Source organism: Oxyura jamaicensis, chromosome 3 (genome assembly GCF_011077185.1).
Source record: "Oxyura jamaicensis isolate SHBP4307 breed ruddy duck chromosome 3, BPBGC_Ojam_1.0, whole genome shotgun sequence".
NCBI lineage: Eukaryota > Metazoa > Chordata > Aves > Anseriformes > Anatidae > Oxyura > Oxyura jamaicensis.
Window position 1 is genome coordinate 43,140,247 of NC_048895.1, and position 6,000 is coordinate 43,146,246.

Here is a 6,000-nt window from a genome sequence, read left to right on the forward strand (position 1 = left end):
GCTATTTTTGTAAAGCTCTTTGAGATGCTTGCATGGAATGAAGACCCCTATCACAATTGAAACATCCATCATTTGAGGGAGGATGCGTAAGCCCTGTGCTGGCAGCAAGCAGACACGCTGGCGGGGGCTGGATGCTGCTGTGCGTAGGGCATGTGCTGTGTGCCCCTGGCCCAGGACAGATGCCACCTGAGGCAGCATTCATGTGGGGAGCAGAGCAGAGCCCAAAGAGCCATCAGCCTCTGCTCATGTGGTATGGGGATCCTCACAGCTCCCTTCCCTCCTGCGGAGCCATTTATTTCACCTGGCTCTTAAGACCTGGTGGTGTCTCTGTTACCTACTGTGCAAGTCAGAGAAACAAGACCTGGGCTGGAAAAGACATAACGTGATCTATGGGACAGATTTTCAGAAAAAAACCCACATGACTTTGACCTCCCAAGCTGACTGCTCACACCCACACTGGGGATGACTCCTGCTCTGTGCCTGAGGACAGCCTAGGATGCTGCTTGTTGTAGGGACAAAAGCGTGGCAGGGAAGACACTAGCCATGCACCAGCACAAATAATCGTGCTCCTGGGACCAGGAGCCATTTAATTTCCCGGCAGAGATGCATCCAGAGCATCTCACTTAGCACCATGCTGAAGCTTGCTCCGCGGTGTGGAGGAGGAATGTTGTGTGTCAACTGTGGGGTAGCTGTATGGGCAGCGCAGACTCATGCCAGCTGCTCGGGGCTGCTATATAAACATGGCATTGTTTACACAAAAGCTTGCTCAACACGTAAACTATATAAAACCGTGATGATCTTTTTCCTTGTACAAAACTACAGCAACAGAATGGCCAGTGTGGATGCAGCTATGTTGAAATAAAGGTCACGTACAGCGCAAAGAAATTCCCTTCCCTTGTTTATTTATCTAAACTGCGCTGGCAAAAGCGACTTTATGCCACTGTGTTCTCCAAAGCACGGTTGTGCTGCTATGGAGATGCAGGTATAAATCAGAAGATGCACAGCTGCTTGGGCAAAGCTTGAGCACTGGGGTTGTGTGGGCTCACACAACTTGGTGCGTGCATCTCCACAGGGAGGTTCTCCAGCACGCTGAAGGCTGAGCAGGAGAAGGGATTGGGAGGGGGTGTCCTCTGTTCTCTTTTGTAACATGAAACTTGAACTTTGTGAGGACAGCACTTTCCATGGGAAAGGACAGAGCAGGAGAAATTCTGACCAGCTCTCAGTGTCAGGAAGGGATGCTCTGCAAAGTCACTTCTACAGCCAGCTCCCAGCACCCCCAGGCTCTGAGCACTACAGAGGGCTGGTGAGCATTTCAAACCAGAATTTTTACCTGCCAGAAAATTACAGTTTTGCACAAGATTTTCAAGTTATTATTATTAAAAAGGTTATTTTCAGTGGAGAAGCTGTTTTGCAGTTATGGTAAACTGAAATACACTCTTGAAAAGCTCCTATGGGTTTCACTTTCTCTCTAAAGCAAGATAACAAAATGACAAGTAAGTGTTTCCCGGCAGACAGCAAGTTAGCTGAAAACTTCCTTTCTTCCTCTTCTTCCTTTTTTTTTTTTTTTTTTTTTTTTTCCTCTTTAATTTTAAAAATAGAATCAATCTGGAAACTCAGTCCTATTAACAAGTTGCGTATTATTTTACTTTTGATTTTGCTTTAGAACGTGACACTTTTTAAAGCTAAGTTCTCCGCCTCACCACATCTCCTGGCCCTAATAAGTAGCATGTTAGTGGCCTGAGGAAGGTGGTGTTAAACACAAGCCAATTTCATGGTTTGGCCACATGTCATAAAATACTTTTAAGGGTAACCTGTACAAGGGAAAACTGGAATCCTCAGGAACAGCCAATTACATAAGGCACAAAGCATTATGAGAAGTAAGCTCCTAGGGTAAAAGGCTAGTGCTTTACCAGTAATAACCTCTCTGGTGTGTTTTCAGGAAGCATAAAGTCAAAATACCTCATCTGCATTTAAAATAAAAACTGTATAGAGGAGAATGAGGCCTTCAGTACTTGGACCTGAGTTCTACATCCAGGACAATTTGGCTATTGCTTGCGTGTTTTCTTTTTCAAGACACTAGGAGGTTTTTCTTTATGAGGTTTTCCATATATGCAAACATGGGTGTTTACAAAGGCCACCTGTCTGAAAAATGTAAGCCCCTTGCTTTGCTCTGGCTTTACCTTGTTTTGAATCAAAGGGACCGTGGAATGCTCCCTTGCCCACAGTGGTGATGGTTTGGCACAGCTGCTGCTGCTGCGGTTGCGGGTGTCTTTGGAAAAGTTGGATGCCCGGCACTCTCTCTCAAAGTGAGCTGGACTGTTCAGAACAAAAAATATAACATATTGCACTTGTTGTAGCTTGCATCTGAATTTTCTTTCCCAATTTCTATATCAGCTTGAAGAAAGGAGCCACGAAAAATGTACAATGTTGTGTAAGTTCTTCTCATTTGCTTCAGGAAGTGTTATCTGGAATGGCAGTTGTGAGCACACAAACTCGGCAGACTTATCTGCGTTATCTAATTACCAGACTATAAAGTTCTGCTGACATTTCCTTTCGATAAATACAATACACTGCTTTCTTTATCTATCTGTATTAAACAGTGTTCTCCTAAATCCAACCCCATGCATGCCTTTAACTAAAACTATGTTACAAAGCACAAGACCAACAGAAATGTTGCCACAACTTCCACAGCCATAAATGAAACCAGTGGCTTTCAGATGCAAAATATTACCTAATGGCGGTAGGAAACCATTGCAAGTCTCAATGTTTAAATTAAGAACAAGCACAAAACAGATTTGAGTGACGTTTATTAAGCAAAAAGAGAAAGCTGGAAAAAGAAAAAGGTAACAGAGTGCAATTATCACAGGTATGCTTGCATTCCTGCACTGCTCCGGATGTATTTAACTCTGTGCAGAAATACATTAGTGTCTATCATATGATTTTCAAACTGCAATTGCTAGAGCCGGCTGGGCTTTCAGAGCTCACTTCTGCATGTGCACAAGGAGAGTTTTGCATGGTTGTTGACAGTGGAGTTTCCCTGCCCCAGGCTTTGGTGCTGGAAGCCTGCAGGTAATGGGTACAGGTGAAAGGTGCCCCAATGAGTGTTTGTTGCTCTCTGAGCTCTTTTTTTCTTTTTTCTTTTTTTCTTTTTTTCTTTTTTTTTTTTTTTTATTTTCCTGTGCTAGAGGAGGTTTTGGAGCCTCCTGTGCTGGGAAGGGAAGGAGCAGGAGGCAGCTGTGGGGGCAAGCCCTTTGAATTTCCATTTGCCTCATTGAGAATTAGACACAGGGAGGTGTTGGTGTTTGAGAACCTTTTGGCACCTGTATGCTTGAAAGAAGGTGGCCCTAATTATCACAGACAGCATCCATCAGAGAGTCAGGGGCAGAGGTAGGGTGTGAAAGTGGAACTCTCACATCCCAGTGAGGTGGCTATCCCTTCTGGGCTGTCCTCTCCCCATCTGACTGCCTGTATGGCCTGGCTGGTCACTCATTACCTACACTTATCCTGGGCAACCTGCTCTGGGTGTCCCTGCTTGAGCAGAGGTTGGACCGGATGGCCTCCAGAGAGCCCCGCCAACCTCAACCATTCTGTGGTTTAGTGTGTGGCTTTGCCCCTATCCCCAGCTAACTGGGGCACGTCCAAGAACATACGCTGCACAAGCTTTCAGCAACAGATATGGGATGGATGCTCAGTGCTTTTTAAACCTATGTTTACAGTAAAAATAAAGGGCCTGTAAGTGACAAAGCTGCAAGCTGCATTAGCACACTGGGGTAATTTGCAAATGCACCTTGTAGAACAAAGGTAGCCACCCAGTACTGAGGATGTTCCAAGAAGCACAGTGCATTTGGTAGGAAAGATACCCATTTTTTTGTCAGAAATGCTAAAGGAAGTGTTAATAACTGGAATAAATAACAGGTGCTGGGAACAGCTGTTACTGATTAATGACTTGTCCTTTTTTTTTTTTTTTTTTTTTTTTTTAAGTAGGTTTTCTGTTGGGGGAATCAAAGGTTTTCCGTAACATTCCATTGTCAAACATTTGAGGAATTATTTTCCTTTTTCTAATAAAGGACTCTCCCGTTATTTCTAAGGCAAAACAGATTCAAGAATCAAGCTAAATTAATATTTGAGTTTCAGGCCATCAATAGTTGAGGAAAATCCAAGCTATAATGGTTTTCAAGTGCACAAATAAGCTTGCTTTCTTGCCTTTCTCTCTGTGTTGTGTTTTCTCTTGCTTTTTTTTTTTTTTTTCTTTTTCTTTTTTCCCTCTCTCTGTCTTTACCTCTCCATCTCCTTGCCATTTACACGACGTACCTGAAGATGGTGCTTCCAAAGCCACGTATATTTGGCCCTGAAGTGGTCTTTTTAAAGTATATGAGGAATGATGATTGAATCTTACAAGAAAGGCTGGCACTGCTGCCATTTTTCAATGATGAAGTAATTTAAAAGTCATTGAGGACAGCTCAGTGAAAACATCTGCTCTGTGCCTTGAGGCCATCAAGAGAAGCAAACAAAATAGTCTGATGGAAAACAATATGGAAAATACACTAATAATTATCATTAATTTTTATACAACAATCTAATTTTCATATTGATCTAAATCCACTTCAGAAACAATGGTAAGTAGTATAATTTATTTTTCAGCAAAAAAATGGAGGCACAGAAGCAGTCTTGGCCACATTTGAAGTCAATGGCAAATGACTTGGGGCTAGGATTTCTTATAGCCCCAGCTTTCTACATCATAAAATGGTCAGAAAGACACAGTCAGTTCCCAGATCTGTGTTTCAAATCAGGTAGGGACGAAAATGAATAGGCTGAGGAGATTGACAGTGGAGGTGATGAGCCATGTGGAAAATTTTCCATATCATAAGAAAATGCTAGGGTTTACTTATTAAAGGGAACACAATAACATATAGAGCAGTGAATAGAGTTCTACATGCTTGCTGGAAAAGGCCAGTAGTAAAAAGAGTACCTGAAAAAGAGTACCTGAAACCACAATGTAGTTCGCCTGTGGTATTTAGTGCCTCTGAACTCTGATGTCATTTCAAAAGCTTGGCAGGCTTTAGAAAAGGGCTGTTGCTCATACCAATAGTGGAGATCTCTGCAGCTACATTACAGAGGATAAATGAAAGCATACAAACCCTAATTTGCTGAAGCATAACATAACCATTAGCTATGCAGGACAAGTTATGCGTTACATATTCTCAAAAGGCTAGTTGGTGTCCTCATTGTTCATTAAAAATCTTTGCTTCTTTCTACTAAAGTAACTATTCGAGATCATCCCCAAAGACAAGATGCAGCATTAAGTAAAACCGTGGTTCATTCTGGTTTAGAGACAGAGCTTAAGTTGAGATTTGCTTTCTCATTGTCTGGGAGTTTTCAGAAACTCATAGCTATCCTCATCTGATTTTGGCTTTTCCATCATCTGAAGATAATGTTAACAATAACAGTATCATGATATGATTTTCCTGCAGCAAGCTCCTTAATAATTGTTGATTGGTTGTATACTGAAAACACACTGTTGTGATGGAGGCATAACTGGGGAAGAACACAGCTTTAATGTCTACACCCTCAGCTACCTATGACAGTTTTGAAGAGAAAAGCAGATACAACTGTACATATAAGGGAAAGAGGAAGAGATTATAGTTAGGCAGAAGGTAATGGTCCTCACTGACATGGGTGACAAGAGCCATTGCTCGTGACCTATGAGGAGAAATGAGAGCTTGTTCTGTGCCATGCACAGCTGCACTTGCCCATGTGTGGTTTCAGGTGGAACATCACCACCACCACCACCTCTCGAGTCCTGTGCCACCGGGCTGTGCATGGAGCAGTCACACTGCAAGCCTAGAGCTGTCCTGTGCCCTTGATCTGCATGCGAGATGTAGAGATAATAGTACAAGGTAGAAAAGGCAAATGGCTCTCATCCAAAACAATTCTAGGGCATCCATGCAGAGCAGTCTCTATTTAACATCTACCCACTATATTTCTCATCTGTAACCACAT